We start from the raw sequence: 22,490 nt of genomic DNA, 5'->3' as shown, positions 1-22,490 counted from the left end.
ACGGATGATTTTTCTTCACCAGACTTTCAAGTAGCAGTAACACACTGGGAGCCAAGTAGCGTTTGATGACAACCCCAAAATCATAGATTTTTTTAAAAACTTTTGTCCCAGTGGAGTTGGTGCAGCTGGTTGTTGCTGAAACAAATCGGTATCACAAACAACTGGTGGAAAGCATTGAGCTGTCACCACATTCCAGGTTTAGAAAGTGGAGTGATGTAACTGTGGATCAAATGTACACTTTCCTTGCAGTGTGTATGCTGATGGGAAGAAACAGTAGGAACAATATATTTGAACACTGGTCATCTGATAGGTTGCTCTACTCATCAATTTATTCAGAATTGATGCCTAGGGACACATTTCAAATGATTCTCTCAATGTTACACAGTGTAACAACGATGTTCAGCCTCCTGGGGATCGGCTCTTCAAAATTAGGGAGGTAGTGAACTCTGTAAGAAAATTATTCAGAAAATCTTTGAAGCCATTCACCAACCTGTGTATTGATGAATCCCTGGTATTGTTCAAAGGGAGGTTATCCTTCAAACAGTATATTCTGTCCAAGCGTCACAGGTTTGGTGTTAAACTTTTTGTTTTGTGCAATGTGGGAACCGTGTATACTTTAGATTTTACTGTGTACACAGGTGCTGATACAGATATCTGCACTAATGAACTACTAGGAGTGTCAGGAAGTGTTGTTACCACATTACTTGAACCTTACCTTGAGAAGGGACACAAGCTATTCATAGATAATTGGTATACGAGCCCAATGTTAGTTGACCATTTTGTGAGGAGAAAGACTCACGTGTGCGGTACTGTTCGGAAGAAGCGAAAAGGGATGCCTGTGTTTGTAAAGGCATTCCAGCGAGGGGACGTAGAATCATATCACACTGACAATATGATGGCATTGCGATGGAAGGATAAGAGGGAAATTTACATGCTTTCATCCTTCCACCGCAATGAAATGGTAGCAACTGAGAAAACTGATCACAAAACAGGGGAAACAGTGAAGAAGCCAGCTACAGTTGTAGACTATAATACGGGTATGGGTGGGGTTGATAAGACAGACATGATGCTTTCATACATTGAATGTGTAAGAAAAACCACCAGGTGGTACAAAAAAAGTTCCGTATCATGCATTCTGAATGCATTCGCTCTGTACCAACTTCAAACTGGTAGTCATATGTCCTTGGCGAAGTTCCAATTGGAAGTTATCCGAGAGCTGACTGAAAACCACCACACACCTGGTAAACCACATAAAGGAGGTCGACCGTCCCTGGAGGAAAATCCATTGCGCCTTACAGAGCGACATTTCCCTAATGAGGTTCCCCCTACCCCCTCTGGAAAACCAGGTAAGAAGATATGCCATGTATGTGCTCACTCCACCCAGCAGCCTGTGAAGCGGAAAGGAAGCCACTATTGGTGCCGATTGTGTGATAAATGGCTATGCATTGTGCCATGTTTTGAAATGTTTCACACAAAGAAAACCTTCTAAAGGTACCAAATGTCAAACAGACTGTTCATACTGTGAAACATGTACCTGAGAATTGTTAACAATGTATGGTAATTATATTTCTGTAGTAGACATCCCTATACATTTAGTAGTTGCCATGTCCATAAATACCACAAGTTTACAGTTTAGATTGAATTTGTTAAAATATCAACTCATGTACATGTAATGAGTTACATATATTAGATGCCCACAGATTTTGGGAAATAATTTTATTTTGGGCTCGTTATTTTGTATAAAGATGGTGTACGCATGGGCACAAAAAGTGCAATTTCGTCTTCTCTCAGAATAATATTGAACATAAGTGTAGGCTTTCCATTTGCATCCAAATTTATAAAGAACCAACATCCATAAACATTTTAAGCTAATAATCCCACTGCTAAGTTAAAAATTGAGGCTTCTACAATTTTTTTTACATACAAATGGAAAAACTCGGCACTGAGGTACCAAGCATTGAACTGGTAACTCAGCACATAAAAGGTTAAGAAGAAAGACAATCATCTCATGAAATATTTTCCTTTAATAATTTATCTACGATACAAAAGAGATTATGTAAGAGTTTTAGAAATGTCTATGTAGTAGATACTTTAGGTCTTGGCAGGCAAATGTTTACTAGGCATGGGTTACATCTGAATGGTAATGGAAAAGCAAATCTCTGTAGACAAATTGCTACAATTATCAACAGAGATTTGCAAACTAATCTGTACTTAAGAAAACCCATACCACTAAACTGGCACATACAGGGAAACTTGCCAGAAAACCCAGACCCTTAAATCAAGATCTATGTACAAGGATCTGGGTTCCAGGGACATTCTCAACTCATGAGTCAAACGTTACCCAATTGCAACAGTCAAGTTTTAGGGAGGAAGAAGGTCTGAGATTGCTCTTGGTAAACTGTCAGAGTGTAGTAAATAAACAATTAAAATTCGGTACATTGATGGAATCTTATGAGACTGATGTGGTGATAGGAGTAGAATCATGGTTGAGAGAAGGGGTGGGTAATAGAGAAGTATTTCCAGAAGGGTACACAGTCTACCGTAGAGACCGAGGAGATAAAAAGGGAGGGGGGGGGGGGGTGTTTATTCTGGTGAAGGAAACTTATTGTTCACATGAATGGTTTACCGATGAAAGGGATGAAATATTAGGGATAAAATTAGTTTGTCATAATATGAAGGAGGTGGGAATTATAGGGACATACAGGCCTGGAAGAGAGGAAAGAGACATGGAAATATTTGAGAAAATAATAGATTATACTCATAAAAACAATAATAATGATATGGTAATAATTGGGGGAGATCTAAACTTGCCTGAAGTTGAATGGAATGGAGCTGCAAGTGAAGCCCATGAACAGAAACTGGCAAATAAGTTAATTTGGGAGGGAGGATTTACACAGGTAGTACAAGAACCGACTCGTCTCAATAACTTACTAGATGTATTCTTGGTTAAACCATGGGAAATTGTTGATAAAACTGAGGTAATTGAAGGAATAGGTAACCATAAGGCTGTAATAATGGATGTAGGACTGGTACCAAAAAGGCTTAATAAGAGGGTCACACAAGACAAGAAATTATACAGAAAAACTAAAGTTGATGAATTTGGGACTTACCTTAAATCACAATTCAGTTGTTGGATAAGTGAAGGGAGTAATGTGGATACACTTTGGGCTAAATTTAAAGGAATCATTTGGGAAGGAGAGAAGAGATTTGTACCTGTTAAGAAGGGTAAAATGACCTCAGACCCTGTTTATTATACAAGGGAAATAAGAAAATTAAAAAGAAAATGTAGAATAGTAAACAGGAAAATCAAAGAGGGTAGGGAGAATAGAGAAACTAGAAAACAGCTAATGAGGGAACTGAATAGAGTGAAAAAGGAAGCAAAAGAGAATTATATGAATGGCAATCTTCAAGAAGGTAATGACCACAAAGGGAAATGGAAAAAGCTGTATTCATATATTAGGAATCAAAAAGGAAAAGGAATCCAAATTCCTACAATGGTGGGAGAAGGGGGTGAACACTATTTAACAGATACTGAGAAAGCAAACCTCTTCAGTAGGGAATTCAGAGATTCAGTAGAAGATTGTCAGGACTTGGAAACCACAACAGAAGATAGAGAGGGAGAGACACATAGGGAAACAAGAAGCTTCTCATTCACAAATGAAGATATTTTCAGAGAAATCCAACTGCTTCAGCAAGGAAAAGCAGCAGGAAGTGATCAAATTACTGGGGAGGTATTAAAGACGATGGGGTGGTATATAGTGCCTTATTTAAAATTTCTCTTTGACTATGTCATAAATAATAGTGTAATACCAAAGGAATGGAAGGAATCTATAATAATATCAATTTATAAAGGAAAGGGTGATAAAAGGAAACCAGAGAACTACAGACCAATCGGCCTGACCAGTATAGTTTGTAAAATACTGGAGAGTTTAATAGCAAAGTACATCAGAGGGATATGTGATGATAAAAATTGGTTCATGAGGAGCCAGTATGGATTTAGAAAGAAATTTTCTTGCGAGGCACAACTGGTGGGATTTCAGCAGGACATATCAGATCAGTTGGATTCAGGAGGCCAGTTAGATTGCATAGCCATAGATCTTTCCAAAGCCTTTGATAGAGTGGAACATGGAATATTATTAAAGAAATTGGAGGGAATAGGACTGGACGTAAGGGTTATACGTTGGATAAGAACATTTCTAAATTCAAGGGTTCAGAAAGTCAAAGTAGGAAATTATATATCGCAGGAAGAGAAAGTTTGGAAGGGAATTGCACAGGGTAGTATAATCGGTCCGTTACTTTTCTTAATATACGCAAATGATTTAGGGAACAATATAACATCGAAAATAAGATTGTATGCAGATGACATAATTGTTTATAGGGATATAAATAACATTGAGGATTGCTCAGAATTACAAAGGGACCTTGAGAGTATCCAAGAATGGGTTGAAGAAAATAATATGAAGATTAATGGAGACAAATCAACTGTTACAAAATTTACAAACAGGAGCTTTAAAACTGAATTTGAATATACTTTGGATGAGGTAGTTATCCCTAAAGATGGCAAGTGCAAATAATTAGGCGTGAGATTTGAAAGTAATATGCACTGGAAGGGTCATGTTGATGACATTGTTGGGAAAGCATACAGATTGTTACATGTCATAATGAGGCTATTTAAAGGATGCAACAAAGAATTAAAAGAAAAAAGTTACTTAAGTATGGTTCGTCCATTATTGGAATATGGAAACAGTGTTTGGGATCCTCACCAAGAATACCTAATAAAAGAACTAGATGGTGTGCAGAGGAAAGCAGCAAGGTTTGTAACAGGGGATTTCAGGAGAAAGAGTAGTGTATCAGAAATGCTAAAGGAACTTGGTTGGGAACCTTTAAGTAAGAGAAGGGAGAAAACTAGACTTATAGGATTATATAGAGCCTATACAGGAGAAGAAGCATGGAGAGATATCCGTGAGAGGCTTCAGTTGGAAAATAATTATATTGGTAGAACTGACCACAAGTACAAAATTAGAAGGAATTTTAGCAGAAGCGATTGGGGTAAATTTTCATTCATTGGGAAGGGCGTGAAGGAGTGGAACAGTTTACCAGGGGTAGTGTTTGATCCTTTTCCAAAATCTGTACAGATATTCAAGAAGAGAATAAACAACAACAGAGATAATTAATTAAATGTTAGAGGGCATTCGACCAGTGCAGGATATTGTAAATAAAAAATGTGTGTGATTAAATTAATTCCATCCCCTGGTCTATGGAGTTTGGACAGCCCAAGTAGGGGACTGCCTGTAGGGGTGAAGTACAGTGGGGACTTCGAAGGCCCTGGGACCGCTATGGTAGCTGTGAAGGCCCTTCAGGAACTCTGAAAAGTGGTGGCAAAAGGGGCTCTGGTTAAGACGCAGCAGGTCGTTATGCTACTTATGTTCCAAAATGGGTAAAATATAAATATGTAAATAAATTCAATGTTAATTTTAATCTTATACCAGTTGTATATTATTATTAGAAGTAATTTCACATACTGTATATGAGTTGACTATGTTTGTAAGATATTATAAGTAGAATTTTGTAAACAATATAAATTTATTAAGGATGATGTATGTGTTTAATAGAACAAATTATTAGCGTAAATTGTATAATATTGTATTCTAGGAAAATTTTCTTCGTCTCTTGTTAATTTAAAATTTAGTGCTTGACAATAATGTATTTTAGTGTACCATTTGCCACCGAGGTAGACACCTCATTTGCAAATAAAGAGATTTTGATTTTTTGATTTTGATCTATTAAGTAGGAATAACAGGAAACATTACACATCAATTCATAGTAATGAATAAATAGAATTTTAAGCACACCTATTATTTCGCTCTGCGTATGCCTCTCTGTACCTATTCCGTAAGAACCGTCCACCCTTAAGTGTAGATTCTCATTCCCAGATCCCTGATCATTTCCTGGTACAATATGGAGGAAGAGAAATGAACATCATGTTATTTGCAGATGAAATTATGATTTGGGGAGAAGAGGACATGAAGGTTCAAGAACAGTTGGATGTGGTGAAAGGGAAGATCACAGAATGCACATTGAAAATAAGTGTAGAAAAGAGTAAAACTCTTGTTATGATTAGAGGGGAGAAAGAAGGGAAAGGTCAGATTAGACTTGTAGACAAGCCCCTGGAAGTAGTGGAAACGTTTAAATACCTGGGGAGTGAATTAATGGAGAATGCTCGACTGGATGCTGAGATTAGTAAGAGGATTCAAGCTGGAAGCTGTTTCTATCATAGTGTAAGGAACATGTTATGGGACAAAGATGTGCCAATGGAAGCAAAGGAAACTATGTACAAGATGTATTACGTACCCATAACAACTTACGGAGCAGAAACTTGGACAATGATAAAGAAGGATGGGAGTCGAATATAGGCAGCCGAAATGAAGTTCTTGAGGAGTATGATACAGAAGAGTAGAAGATACAAAATAAGGTATGAGAAAATCCGGGAAGAAATTGGAGTGGAAAAAATGAATGATAGAATAGAGAAGAGCCGACTAAGATGGTTTGGGCACATCAAGCGAATGAGTGATGAAAGAATGCCCAAAAAGGTTATGGAAATACAAATGCAAGGAAGGAGAGGCCGTGGAAGACCCCGATTGAGATGGAAGGACACAATCCAATGCAGTATTATAGAAAGAAACCTGGATGGGAGTGGTGGAAAGACCGAAGAAAGTGGAGAGGAACCATATTTGCCCCTACCCGGCTACAGTTGGATAAAGGGAAATGATGATGATGAATTTGTAAATAAAACAGTGTACACAATTGACAGCATTTCGTGTGTGCGACTTTATGAGTACAATACAATGTTCTGTTCTATATTAAGCCTATGATTTTCTTAAAAGAAATGTGACACAAAAGTGTTGGACATATCTGCAATGTACTGTTCTATATTAAGCCTACGAGTATCTTAAAAGAAAAAGTGACACAAAAGTGTGATGATAATAATATTATTGGCTTCATGTCCCACTAACTATATTTTCAGTATTCTGAGACACCGAGGTACCGGAATTTAGTCCCTCAGGAGTTCTTTTACGTGCCAGTAAATCTACTGACATGAGGCACCACCGACTGAGCCACGATTGAACCTGCCAAGTTGAGGTCAGAAGGCCAGCGCCTCACCCGTGTGAGCCACTCAGCCCGGCAAACAAAAGTGTTAACATATGTGCAATGTACTGTTCTATATTAAGCCTACAATTATCTTAAAAGAAAAAGTGGCACAAAAATGTTGGACATATGTGAAAGAGACATCAATTTTAATGGGCTCAAGTGTAAACACAACGTATTTCATAATGCTTCAAGACATGCCAATAGTGTTATATTAGGTGTTGGTGTTTTCAAGTTATATTTAATGTTCTGTTTCATTTGTAATTTAAAGCTGAAGATGACCCAATACAAGGGTTGAAACTAGTCCCGATATAATAAATAACATTAACATATTAGATTCCAGATTGAATAGGTGGACCTTCTCATCTATGTTGATAGCTATGGAAGTGTCTGGTAGATGGCAGTTTCACAGTAAGTTGCACTAAATGGTGGCATGTTGATTAACCTTACAAGAGAAAATCAAATGTGTATGCCTGCAATCAGTCAGCAATAATTATGCGAAGGTAAAAGAGTGTAAAGCCATCCAGTACGGGTTCTCTGGACCTTTTTTCATAATGATCAGAAATGATAACTCGATGTCTGATTCAACTGGCACTGTACAAGATGGCAAAGGAGCAAATACACCAAAATGTGCGGTTAATGAGGACAGCAAACAGCGGTTGCACAATGGACCAGCCAGCTCGTCGGTCAAGGACAAATCATAAAGTCGGGTGTTTCTCGAGCAAGTGTGCACAGAATGTTGAAAAAGCTCATGCTAAGACCATGCTATGCCTGCGTGGACAATGCGCAGAATGAGGATGATCCTGACAAGCATGTGCAATTTGACAAGACTGGCTTGCAACGCTTGAGGATAATTCTGAGCTTGCGCGCTTCTTGATATGGACTAATGAAGCAAAATTTCATGCATCAGGTAGAGTGAATCGACACAACTGTGTGTACTAATGGCCCATAAGCCCCCACATGGACAGTGAAATGAACAACCAGAGTTATGGAGTCATGACGTGAGGTGTGAGGTGAGGTATGGCCCTTTGTTCTTTAACAAGATCACATGAGATAGTTATTTTCAATCCATCCTCTACTGCTTCAATGATACGGCTTGGACAAAGTGTGGTGGGAACAGGATGACACTTGCACAGTTTGGGTGTAGCTGGACAAAGGGTTTCCGGATTGGTGGATTGGCAGATGAGGGCCTATGAAATTGCCCGTTCAATCCCGATTACAGCCCAGAAGATTTATTTTTACGAGCGGTTCTGAAAGACAACGATAGATCATACGATCGACATCACCGGGCAGAACTTCGTACCTCAAATAATCGATGATTTGAACATCATTCTTATCAACTTATGTCAAGTGGCTTATGATAATATGAAGTTGCATCTGGAAGCATGTATATACAGTGACGGGCGCATGATAAATTATGAAACGTAGCGCTTATGTAATTTACGTGATCTATTCTGCTGTATACTTGTCTGCAATAAATTCTGTAATCTATAATAATAAAAGGAAGTGTTTGTCTGTACGTGTCTGTGATGCCCAGCCAAACCTACGGCATCATTTGACATTTTTAACATACCGTATTGTACCATTTCATTGCCCTGGTCATTTAGAATCGCGATATTAAAATCGTCGTTTTGCCGTGAATAGCGATAAAGTGTCGGGAATCATGCGGCAGAAAATACGACTTGTAATATACAGACGTGCAGAATTAAATAGGCCATGAAGATCTTGGAAGAAAGTGCAGACATGTGGAATCCAAATGGCCGTGAAAAAAAATGTAGGGTGTTTCAGATTGTTAAAAAAATTATTACTACTATTCACGGAAAGAAGAAGGCATTACAAAAAAAACTTCTACGGAGCAAGAATTGAAGAAGAACTAATACGTCAAGTAGTATTAAAAATTGCGCCAACCACATACATATATATCAAGTCTAACGAGGAGGAAATCTTAAAGAAACGAGGAGGAAATCGTAATTAAAGAAGGAGGATATATATTATCGAAGAATAAGTTTAACACCGAAAGTTGACGCGAGTCACCAGTTAAAAATAAATTATCGCCAATTAAGAATATATTAACGAAAGGCTGAAAGTGGACTAGAATACTATTACAAAGTTTCTGACGTAGAATTAACATTGAATTTTGGTAGAATAACTTGTTAAAATTGTAGTTAGATACAAGAGAAGTTCCTCAAGAACAACTAGATTATGTCACTAACTATGATGTTGGATATGTTTCCATTACATGCAATCAACGGCCTCGTCATGAGTGGCTAAATCCGAGATGGGATTAATAGCTGACCAACTCCACGCCAGCTGATTCTACAAGTCCGTAACCAGTTGCTACTTCCAATATGTGACGCAGCCATGACCTGAAGGCGGCCAGCTGCCTAAAGATGAAGAAGAAGAAGTCTAGCCCAGTCCAGTAATGCCTGCAGATAAAGTTAAGTTTCATGTAATTTTATTTATTCAAAGTAAATAGTACGTAAATTATAGATGTAGTAATTAGAGGTTAGAGGCATGATTTTCATGCAGGTTGAAATTAGATCTTCGAGATATATTTTCAGTGAGCAGTGTCGTCGCAAAGAAGTTACCATAAGCGCTTTTAAAATATGGAAATAGGTAATCTTCATTTACGGAAACCAATATCCTTATGTACGAATGTTTTTAGACAGATATGGAGAGATTTGAAATAATGCTTCGATGATTACCAAGGAAATGTGAAACGCATAATGTGTTATGATCTAACCGTAATACGGAGAGGAGTTAGATGTTTTTTATTGGTTATTAAGATTTGGTTATCGGCAGTACGCAGTCACATGTGAGTAAATATGAACTTGATTTGTTCATACTTGTATTTCTCTTACTGGGATGAGTAATTATGTGTTTTTTGAGTAGAAATATAACCTATTAATACAATGTTGTCACTCGGTGATAGAATATTGAGACTTTACGCCGCTTAGAAGTAATGTTAGATATTTATATGAGTAATTAAGAGTTTATTCGTCGTAAATATGAGATTATAAATATAAATATTCTGAGGGATATGATTGTAGGGATGAATTAGGTGAAGTTGTAATGTTTACGGTTGAGATATGGAGAGAGATGCATACTTGAGATTTATTGGTAGTAATTACATGCTGTAATACTAACCACTGATTATATCTGACGTGTCGGCGGTATGAATTTTTTTTTTTTTTTTTTTGCTATGGGCTTTACGTCGCACCGACACAGATAGGTCTTATGGCGACGATGGGATAGGAAAGACCTAGGAGTTGCAAGGAAGCGGCCGTGGCCTTAATTAAGGTACAGCCCCAGCATTTGCCTGGTGTGAAAATGGGAAACCACGGAAAACCATTTTCAGGGCTGCCGATAGTGGGATTCGAACCTACTATCTCCCGGATACAAGCTCACATGATAAGATATTTTTGGATTAATGGGATATTCTTGCGGTAAATACCTGACGTAATTCGTAGGTTGATAACCATATATATAACCATATTTACTCATCGAAATAACATCTCCAAATAATAAATATTGAGGTAAACCTGAATTCTTCTAACAAGATTTCGCATGTTGTAACGAGTCTTGATTGGTATTGGTTATCAAAGTCATCATTTATGAAAGGAAGCATTTTCTTGGATTAAGTCTCTGCCGTTGGTAAATAAATTTTGTTACTAACTATATTCTCTAAAATTCCATGAAATGGTAGTTGAACTTCGACGCAATCTTGAATCTCGACATATGTAAGACCTCATAGGATTATGACAATTTATTGTTAAGCAATACCTACATCTATTCCTTAGGAAATAATATGGACATGTTTATCCAGTAACTTGGAGAAACTGATTGATATATATATCGGAATATATTTAAATAGCCATCGGGAGCTATAATAATGTGGAACTTCGCTTTCTCCGCTAGCATTACATTTGGAGATCATAGATGTATGGAATAATGAATAATTAAAAAAAAATTCAAAATAAGCAATTTCAAGTTAAATGAATGCGATTCAATTTTGATGTTAACCATTTTTAATTTATTTGCTTACGACTTTATTCATACTTTAACGTAAATAATACTTTGATTACATGGATATTCAACAAGAATACTATCTAATGAGATTGTTAGTTACGACTTATGCCACTCCTTAAAGTTTTCTTTGTTTTTACGTTGTAAGAATTATAATTTTTTTTTAACGAGAAGAATGATTAAGCTTAATCATAAATTTTATCGATTTATCCTTTCAATGAAGAAATACTGAATATAATTGGATATTATTTTACGATTTTATTTCGTCCCATATTAATTCTTTGAATAAACCAAATATTTACATATTTAATTTAATACTATTGTAGTTTATTTTCATAAATATAGCAGATAAGCTCACGCCGAACAATTACATGATTATTCTTAGTTGAATGAGTTTGGATGATGACTCTATTGGTATTTAAGGATCAATGGATGTGCTGGTAAATCATATCAAAGGAAATGCGGGTTCCCAGTCGGCCTCACGTTAAAATAATATACCTTATTGATGCACATTAATTACCCCTGAGAGGTATCGGATAGCAAGTCGGAGATGATTTTAACGCTTTCAGCAGAACGTAGAATGGTGAAATCAAATTGGAACTTGTGCAAGCGCGATGAACTTATTATACACCGATTAATGGAGACAAACATAGCTGCCGATACTTGACATCACTATTAATGCATGATCTATAGAGTTTGTGATTTTTAGCATTTGCGATAAATGCGAAATATGCCGAAACTTTGTCAGTGTATGTGCCTTCATCTTATATGACCCGTACGTGTGGTTTTTAGCGATTTTGAATTCGCTATAAAATGCGAAATTGGTTCAAAATGCGAAATTATACAATTCATGCGAAATAGATGCGAAACTCTCAGTTTTATATGAAATAAACATATATTTTTTAAAACTATGCATTTTTCTTAAAAATAAGATATGTTATTTATTTCAGGAGAAATAATTATTACGGCGCCCAGTGCGATCGTAAAACGGTAACATGCTTTGACGGACACTTCCGTCTTGGTGCACGGAACATCTATAAGTTCATTATCGCAGTTAGCTGGTCGGAGAGATTTATTCTCTTTGTTTTTCAGCCTAACCGATTGATGTCGGATGATACCTGAAGCTATTTTCTCTGTGTAAATAGTAACTCTGAGCTGAAATACGGATAATAAAAAGCACCTCATTTTGCCTAGTGATGTGACTAGCAGTGATTTTACACTCACAGGTCAAACTGTGATTGCCAGTTTGAAGTAGCAGTGATTTTTAACTGTGATTAACTGTGATTCAGCCAATGACACCTAGGATACAAGGCCACTCGAAATATGACCATCATCACTCTGCGGCTTAGAGGAGTACGTTGTCGTGCAGCATTCAGTACATGGGCGAACTCGCGCTAACGCTGAAAACAAATACTCATTTTTCATAATCATATTTTAAAACGTTATATACCGTACATTACTTTTTTTTCAAAAAGTACGCCACCGTACGAATCAACAAGGACTACTTTTTAATAATTGCTAGTTGTACCCGTGCTTCCCTACGGGATTTTCTTAAAGACTCAATTTGTGGTTTTCCTAACTGAAGTCAACATAGGTTATTACAACAGTCAGTAGGAATGTAGCGATTAAAAGCAATGTTATCATATCAAATACTCGATCAAATGAAAAACTGCAGATTTTCTCACTTTCAAGTTCCAGAGTTGGAATGACCAGGCCGTAGACATCCGTGAAGACTCCTGTGCCATTATTCCGTTAAATATGCACACTGCTCATTCGAGTCAGTGCCTCAGAGTAGGGATTGAACAGCTCGAATGCTATGATGAACCAGTGTGTTATGTACCTGTAGCATCAGAAAATTTATGAACCAGAGGGATAGCATGCTAAAGAAGAAAGTTATATAACTCCCCAGCTACTTCCCGCCAATATTCAGGTAGGCTGTTACACTCGGTACGACCGGGCGAGTTGGCCGTGTGGTTAGGGGTGCGCAACTGTGAGTTTGCATCCGGGAGGTAGTGGATTCGAACCCTACTATCGGCAGCCCTGAAGATGGTATTCCGTGGTTTCCCATTTTCACACCAGACAAATGCTGGGGCTGTACCTTAATTAAGGCCAAGAACGCTTCCTTCATACTCCTAGCTCTTTCATATCCCATCGTCGCCATAAGACCTATCTGTTTCGTTGCGACGTAAAACAAATTTAAAAAAATACTCGGTATGCAGCAGCAATCCTATCTTCGCAGATGGGTGGCAACATAAAACACAAAGCACGTCACAACAAATAATGGTCAATGTAATGTTATTGTTGATCAATTTTATGAGCTTTCTATATTGTAGCCCTTTAGCTTTTTTTCGACTCTGCTATATTAGGGCGTCTTATAAAATTATTTATAGCGTAGACTGTAGTTCCTTATTCTCCGAATTTACATACCGATTTTCATTAAATTCTGTTTACCTATTTTTTTTCGTGACTCGGCGCTGATATGGACTTGGTAACAAAAATCCAAATTCATGAATATATCTGTGATCATAGCCGGTACGGTAACAATATATAAGACATAAATGATCGGAAATTTAACACTATATAACTTTAGTTATGCAGTATTTATTGATACAACCACTATTAACATAAATATTTGAGAATTAAATGTTAGGCCTTCCCTCAAACTACCATTTCACTCAGCATGAATAAAATTATTTATGGCCTAGATTGTAGCAACTTATTCCCCGACTTTGCATACCGATTTTCATTAAATTCCCTTCAGCGGTATTCTCGTGATGCATGTATATACATGCAACTGCGACTTTGGTGTGGGTCACAGTTAGACCTTGGTGTGTGATGCTGTGATACAGACAGACATTACGGAAAATTAAAAAGAGCATTTCCTTGTTACTGTGGACATGACTGATACAGAAATACCATCCTTTTTAAATTCTGAGCAATGTACAGAAACTCATAGATTTGAGGGTTAACCAGCTGTCTTTTATCAAAATGATGTGATAATTATATTGGAATTATAGAGCTGCTCATTAAGGAAGAAAATCAGGGAGTGAGGAGGAGGAAATGACTTCTTCTTCTGACACTTTCCCCACACCTGTGGGGTCGTGGGTGCGAACTGCGTTGCACACGTGGATTCGGCCCTGTTTTACGGCCGGATGCCCTTCCTGACGCCAACCTTATATTGAGGGATGTAATTTGCGTTTTTCTGTGGTGGTTGGTAGTGTAGCGTGTTGTGTGAGTATGAAGAGGAAAGTGTTGGGACAAACACAAACACCCAGTCCCCGAACCAGAAGAATTTTTTTTTTTGCTATTTGCTTTACGTCGCACCGAGACAGATAGGTCTTATGGTGACAATGGGACAGGAAAGGCCTAGGAGTGGGAAGGAAGCCACCGTGCCCTTAATTTAGGTACAATCCCAGCATTTACCTGGTGTGAAAATGGGAAACCACGGAAAACCATCTTCAGGGCTGCCGTCAGTGGGGTTCGAACCCACTATCTCCTGGATAAAAGAAGAATTAATATGACGCGATTAAAATCCTCAACCGGCCGGGAATCAAACCCGCGACCCCTCTAAACCAAAGGTCTCAACGCTGACCACTCAGCCAAGGATTCGGACAGGAGGAGGAAAATACTATTCTGATAAAATGCCCAAAACTCACTCAGAGTTCGCCTGCTGCCAATTCTCTTGTTGGCAATACCACTCATTTTAGTACCGAATACTTATACTACTGTACAATAGTGTAAAAACAAAAACGGTAGGCAAAATATTATGCTTACGTCGCAAATCACTGATTAAAATACTTAAGTCAACTCAACTGCTACCGTCACAAATTTTCACTTTTAGACCTACAACCACAAGCCACAACCCAATAAACAGAATGAGATAATGAGAAGACTAAAATAACTGCAGGTTGGGAGGTTATAAATTCCACAACAGGACAATAGCTCCTTTCAAAAATGGGAAAGATGGCTTCCACGGCCCCAGATTCTATTCACTTCCCCTTCCTGTGATCGTTTGACAATGTCGACAATAGGTGTTTACAATCACAGCGCAGCCGCAACTGCGACTGTGGTGTGGGTCACAGTTAGACTTGGACTTGTGAGTGTGATGCTGTGATTACTGATTAGATTAGTTGCTAGTGCTATCTTAACTGCTAGTCCGGCAACTGCTACTGGCTCCTATTGGCCTTGCTGTGCGTTTCACGCTGGTTGATCACGTTAGTTTATCGATTTCTCGCAGCGCAGCGCTGCCGGTACTTGATTAGGTTATCTGCTACTGCTACTGCTTTCTTAACTGCTAACTGCTACTGGTTGCTATTTGCCTTGCTGTGCGTTTCACGCTGGTTGATCACGTTAGTTTAGCGATTTCTCGCAGCGCAGCGCTGCCGGTACTTGATTAGGTTATCTGCTACTGCTTTCTTAACTGCTAACTGCTACTGGCTGCTACTATTGGCCTTGCTGTGCGTTTCACGCTGGTTGATCACGTTAGTTTAAGGATTTCTCTCAGCGCAGCGCTGCCGCCTGCGAATCATCACAATCGCAGTTAAGACCTGCTAGTCTGGCCAACCCGCTAGCAGATTAAACTGTGATTTCACACTAGCGGTGATTTAGTAGCAGGTTTGCAAATCACTTCCCAACACTAATTTTGCCGCAGGTTGTAAACAATCATGGCGGCATCCAAGCGCGGCATGGATGAGTTTATTCGTAACTGGATGAAAATAGTGATGTTGAAAGTGGAAAAGATTCTCTGGAGAGGGAAAATAATACTTCTTCAAATGACAGTGATGAAAGTGATTTCAGTTCCGAGATGATAGTGCCAATTGAAACTATGTGACAAAACCAGAATGCAACAAGAGCGAGTGAGAAGTCTAGCTTCCCTTTTTTTTTTTTTTTTTTGCTAGTTGCTTTACGTCGCACCGACACAGATAGGTCTTACGGCGACGATGGGACAGGAAAGGCCTAGGAATGGGAAGGAAGCGGCCGTGGCCTTAATTACGGTACAGTCCCAGCATTTTCCTGGTGTAAAAATGGGAAACCACGGAAAATCATCTTCAGGACTGCCGACAGTGGGGTTCGAACCCACTATCTCCTGGATGCGAGCTCACAGCTGCGCGCTCCTAACCACACGGCCAACTCGCTCGTTGAGAAGTCTAGTAAAATGATACTTGGAATTATGGTCTTGTTGACAATAAGCCTCTTTCTGTAACATGTAAACCAGTTTTTGAAATTCACTCTATAGTGAGGAGGGGTTTGGGTAATAATCCGAAAGAAATGGACTTAGGGAATGAATTTCTAACCTCACAGTTCTGGGATCACGTCACTAAGGAAACCAGTACCTATGCCTCTACATTTCTTGCTAATTTATCTGCTTCCCTGGAAACCAGTAATACTTACAAACAAAAACATTGGTTTCCTGTTACTTTAGACGAGCTAAAAGCTCACTTTGCTTTGTGTATTCTTATGTAGCCTATGCGATTAATCAAATTTATGTTAAAGTGACGAAAAAATAAATAGTAAGTAAGGGAATATTTCCTTTCACAAGTAATGGCAGCCCAAAGGGTTAAATCATTCAATGTGTGGAATTTCTTTCACTGGCTAAAGGGCACTGCAAAGACCAGTCAATCAAACAGCAAATACACTTTCAAGCACCACGTTCATTCTCTTTGTGTGTTGACCCTTGATCATAGTCGGTTATTCTTGACATTGGTGTAGAGTAGTAGTTCTGTTTAAAAGTACGGTAGCGATTTATTTTATTGTCTGTTAGCTATGGGTAGAAGCGAAGTGACGATCAAACAGCATGCCGAAAGTCACAAATCGGGACATTTTTATGTAAGCGATACAGATGGCCTATATTGATGTGCCGAATCTGCAATCAAAAACTTGAAGAAGAAAAAAAATGTTTTGCAGGCTTTCCTTTGCCTTGGCAGCACTTCTGTGCATTTGGGCCTCTACAAACAGTGTCGATGTAGAGTTCTTTTTAGCAAGTACAACATAATTGTAACTGATAGGCGGTCTCAAATGAAGGACACCTTTTAAACAATTGGCATGTTGTACTTAAATCATCATTGAATTTCCTCTTCCTTGTACGTGTGTTGTACTGTGATAAATAAATACGTTCAGAATAGTATTTTTCACTTCGAAATTGTGTTTGTAAATTTGAAAATAAGCATATTCCTGTGTGTTCGTTAATACTTCTTGCAGTCTTATGTTGATGTTTGTCTTATTTTCCATAGTGAATTCAAAACTGCATGACGAGCAATGTGTGATTAAGCAGTATAATTTTATTCCCTATTTTTAACCAATTTGCTACAAAATGCTAAATTTGAGAAGTTTAGATGCTACAAAACGCTAAATTTGAAAATCAAAACGCTAAATCACTGATTTTTAAATGCTATAAACCACGAACTCTAATGATCTATTCGGTTGACTCCAATTTCTGATGCAATTGGAAGGGGAGGGAAAAGCCGGTGCAATACATGGGTCGCCCGATAGGGTTCTAGAAAGAGTTTCCCCCGAAGGATGGTGCAGTATAGTCCTGAATATCACCCGCACTTTTTTCCCCAAAATATTGGTTCTAAATCTTGGGTGCGGGTCGTATTCCAGCCATTCACTCTCGTAAATATTTACTATGTTCACATGGAGTATTGAAATAGATTTGAATACGGTTACCGTACTCAATATCCACAATATGTAAACGGGAATTCAGGTCTTATTGTGTTTTAGTTGCGTTCTAGAAAACAAGATCAATTTTTCTCAATATGGTTACAGTGGCATGTAAACGTGAAATGTAAGGTAATGAAATAGGGTAAATCAAAGAATATGCGTGTATATGTGGTAAATATGAAAGCTGCTGGTGTGGATGCTTGATCGTCCTTTGTTTCACAAGTGTTGCTGGTATGCTGGGTGCGCGAATAGCTGATCTCGCGGGACATCATACTTTGCGAGAGTTGAAACTGTTGGTTATGGAAGTCTACCTCACTCACATTCGAGTTTCGTATCTGTCTCGTGAAAGTGCTGTCTGCGGTCATTTACTGTGCGTAAGAAACTTGAAGTTGTAAGTGAAGCTGAAATACATGGAAATCGTGCTGTTGGCAGAAAGTACCATACTGATGAATCGTGTATTTGTGATTGGCGGAAAAAGAAGGAAAAACTTCTAAAAAGTAATGGCGATCGCAGAGCGTTCTGCAGGCGGAGTGCAGTGTTTCCGGAATTTGAAGAACGACTCCACAAATTTGTGATAGAAAAATGTGAGTTAGGATACGGTATTTCTAGTGAAATGTGTTAACTGAAAGGAATAGAGATCTCAAAAGAACTCAAAACACAGGGTTTTACTGCAATTTTGAAATTCTAAATTGAGTGAAAAGAATTATATTGTGCTAATTGTCATTCTAATCGTGACGTCAAGATTTTGAAATTGTGATTATTTGAAGTTTTATTCTCCAGATATTTTGAGGTGCATCATACGTCCCATATTAAAAGTGTTCATATGTGCACTGATATAATGATGATAAAGTCAAACCTGCCCTAACAGACACCCTTATTCAGCAGACACCTCCCTATACAGACAATTTTCCTCGGAACCGATTTTATTTTACATAAGAAAAGTGTTAAATTGGCCTCATTTAAGCGGACACCTCGAACTCCGGACAGCGGACATCGCCATTTGTCCCGTCCACTTGACTTAAGCGGATACTTTACACGTTGCAGGACAATTTATTACGCCGGACCACATGTTATCCTTTCTTTTAAAACCATTCTTCAGACATAAGGAAATCCCTTTTGAATGTTTATACTATTTCGAGTGCGAGGGGAGAGAGTGTACATCGGAATGCAGTTCTACCTAGTGGTGTATAGGCCTATTCTGAGAATTCTAATTGCCCAGAAATGCTGCCAGAGACTGTTGACTCACAAGTTACCTGGGGATTTTCGTCCCTTCTTGCATCATTCTATTCATAACTCGGATTGTCGCTGATAAGGTCGAGCTCAGGTAGGTGAGAAGGAAAAGACAGTACAGGCGCTAATTAGTGAGACAGAAATACCGTAGCATTTGAGTTGTCTGTTAAACATGAGTAACAAGGGACGATCGTGTTTAGATCTCGAGGCAAGAAGAAATGTGATTATAGAAAGTGACAAGGGACTTTCAGTGAGAAAGCTTGCCGAAAAATCCAACTGCGGGAAAACTCAAATAAACACTATTGTGAAGAATAGAACTGAAATTTTAAAGGAGTGGGGAGGAAAATAGAACACTATGGAACCATTTAACAGACTTTGTTCTGTTTTCGAGAATATCACAGTTAAGAAAACGTGTGCTAAATTTACACAGACGAAGCTTCACGATTACTTCGCGAAGCTGTAATGTTTGTAAATGATGTAAAATCACTTATAATAACTCTCTATGAAATACTAACACAGAAATTACTTAGAATAATAAATATAAAAATATGTATGCTTATATTTACGGTGGATGTCCTTTGCCATTAAAATGTTTGATTATTTTTACTTCTTTTAGCGGACACCTCTCGTAACGGACATTCTTTCTCGGAACTGACGGTGTCCGCAGAAGGGAGGTTCGACTGCATGTATATTTACAATTGCCTGTTCTCATATTTGGCTGAAGATGACGCTCACCAGTGTCAAAACTAGTTCCAAGTAAATGTTATAACTTATTTAGTTTAATATTAGTATTGAAAAGGTGAATTTTTGAAAGGAAACTTGCCGTCCGGTGTTATTGTTAGAACATGAGTCCGGCTGAATGGACAGTGCATTAGTTGAGGACTGGGTGAAGTGTGTTCGGCAACGTCGTCCGGGAGCTTTGTTACAAAAATGAAACATGCTTGTGTTGGACAGTTCCGAGGACATACAACTGATGCTATAAAAGATATGATGAGGAAAGGAAAAACTGATCTCGTGATAATTCCCGGAGGACTCACTTCTATTCTACAGCTGTTGGATGTGTCCACGAACCGGCCTTTCAAAACTTCAATGAAACAGTTGTACATCGAATGGATGTCTGATAGTGATCATGCATTAACACCAACCGGACGAGTGAAGAGGCCTGAAGTGGGACTAATATGCAGCTGGATCAAGACCGAATGGGCGCGCATTCCCAACGATCTAGTGTCCTAAAGCTTTAAGAAATGTGGAATTTCAAATTCAGTGGACGGTAGTTACGATGACTATTTGTGGAAAGATGCCAGCGACGAAAATTCCTATGGTGAAACTTCAGATGACTACGAATTGTGAATGATCTTAGTAGTGGACTGATTTTATTTACGATTTTTGTGGTGATTCTATTAATTGTAAGCTGTTTGAATTTATATTTGTGGTATATTTGAAGAAAATTAAATAGGTATGCAAGTAATTTGATTTTTTATTTTATTCCGTATTTTGCCGTCTCAAATTTAGGGTGCGGGTCTTATTCGGTGGCGGGTGGTATTTGGGATTATATGGTAGGTAAATGGAAGAGGGTTCAAATGCACCTTGAAGCTGGATTTTTCATTTTGCGTTCGTTGGTGAGTTATGAACGAAAAACCGTGTGTTAGGATATGACAATCCACAGGATTAAACGCACAGATTCACTGTCGCTAGGCAACATACAGAAGATCGGTAATACAAATCAAGGAGCCATTTTAAGTTCCTGGCGTAGGAAGTCATTTTTGGTCCCTGACATGAGGAGCCATATACTGTACAGTACGTGATATCCAGAAGTGTTGTCTGTTTGTGTATGTGTGTGATGCCCAGCCAAATCTACAGCACACACAGATTATTTTTTTTAAACGTAGTCATATTCTTAGATGAATCTCAGGTAAAGGTCTGATTTCATTAATTATTTATACTACCTCTCATCGTTTTAATTATTTATGTATTTATTTATTTATTTCATATTTACCGATATCCATTTCCTTCACTTAAACTTTCAGGGAACCTGGGAATTTCACTTTACGAACAAAAAAACATGATCCGCATTTTCTTTCAAATTACTCACTCTGATTTTTTTTTTTTTTTTTTTTTTTTTACAAGATTTACCTGGTTTTCTACAAATTTACAAGTACCTCGACACGACATGTAATACAGATGAGGCTGTCAACTACACAACAAAACTTTTCAACAAATTAAAGTTACCTGGAGTAGCCTCGAACACTTTGGAGCGGACATTTGTGGTACCGATTATCCTTTTCAGGAATATGAATCATCCTTCCCTCTGCAATGGAACATGACTCTCAGTCAACTGATGCCGAATATTATTAAATCCTCCATCATGACTGGACATGCCGCAGGTACAATAACATTCCTTCCTTGGATTCAAATCATCCTTAAGAAAATACCGTATCAATTTGGACGTCTGCAGTTCCCCGTTCGTTTCAGTTTTGCATTGTGCATCAAGGCAAAAGGACAATCTCTTAAAGTTGTAGGACTCAATCTTCTTCTCCCATTGTCAACTGAAATGAAATGTCGTATGGCTTTTAGTGCCGGGAGTGTCCGAGGACAAGTTCGGCTCGCCAGATGCAGGTCTTTTGATTTGGCGCCCTGCGCGTCGTGATGAGAATGAAATGATGATGAAGACGACACATACACCCAGCCCCCGTGCCAGCGAAATTAACCAATTATGGTTAAAATTCCCGACCCTGCCGGGAATCGAACCTGGGACCCCTGTGACCAAAGGCCAGCACACTAACCATTTAGCCATGGAGCTGGACTGAGACACCCATAATTCCTCGCGATTAACGGATATTATAATGTACTTTGTAATGTATTATGAAAGACAGATAAAAAGGATGAGGCACTTTTGCCCGTGAGTTATTAAAATAACTACATAACATTTTCTTTTTCATAAATACATTTGTAGGGGGGAAGCACAATGGTAGGAACAGCCATCGCTTCGTTGCCTTCCTTCACTTTCCTTCTTCTGTGTTTCTCTGGTACAGGCCTCATGTAGTCCCTCACTCTGTGAACCGCCGGCAGCTCACTCCTGTAGAGAAGTCATCGGCAGTATTTATTTGTTGTGTGTGTGTTTTTAGGCTTTAAATCAGTGCATAACTATCTTGTGTTGAGTGAGAGTTATGCAGTAAGCCTATGTGTGTGATTTCTTTCTTTAACATTAATACTTCTGTAGAGACATCTACAGTATGTATTTGCTGTGTTGGTTTCCTAGCCTTTATTGCCTGGAGAAATTTATTAAATGCAGTTAAATGCATCCCTCACCCCTCGAGCCCATAAAAATTATTTGTCTATTTTCTCCCACCAATTTGCCTTACACTTCAATACAGAGGTTTTTTATGCGCCGTAGTTTACCTCTGATTGTGTACAAACCAGCCCCTGTA

At 38.4% G+C, this 22,490-nt stretch overlaps 1 protein-coding gene across 4 annotated transcripts in view; it reads right to left on the bottom strand.

The window, feature by feature from the left end:
* LOC136856717 (transcriptional regulator ATRX homolog) overlaps window positions 1-22,490 on the bottom strand; it is a 462,565-nt gene that overhangs the window by 121,759 nt on the left and 318,316 nt on the right. The window lies entirely within an intron of this gene.

The sequence above is a fragment of the Anabrus simplex genome, chromosome 1 (genome assembly GCF_040414725.1).
Source record: "Anabrus simplex isolate iqAnaSimp1 chromosome 1, ASM4041472v1, whole genome shotgun sequence".
In the NCBI taxonomy this organism is placed as follows: domain Eukaryota; kingdom Metazoa; phylum Arthropoda; class Insecta; order Orthoptera; family Tettigoniidae; genus Anabrus; species Anabrus simplex.
This window is presented reverse-complemented; position numbering and strand designations above follow the sequence as displayed.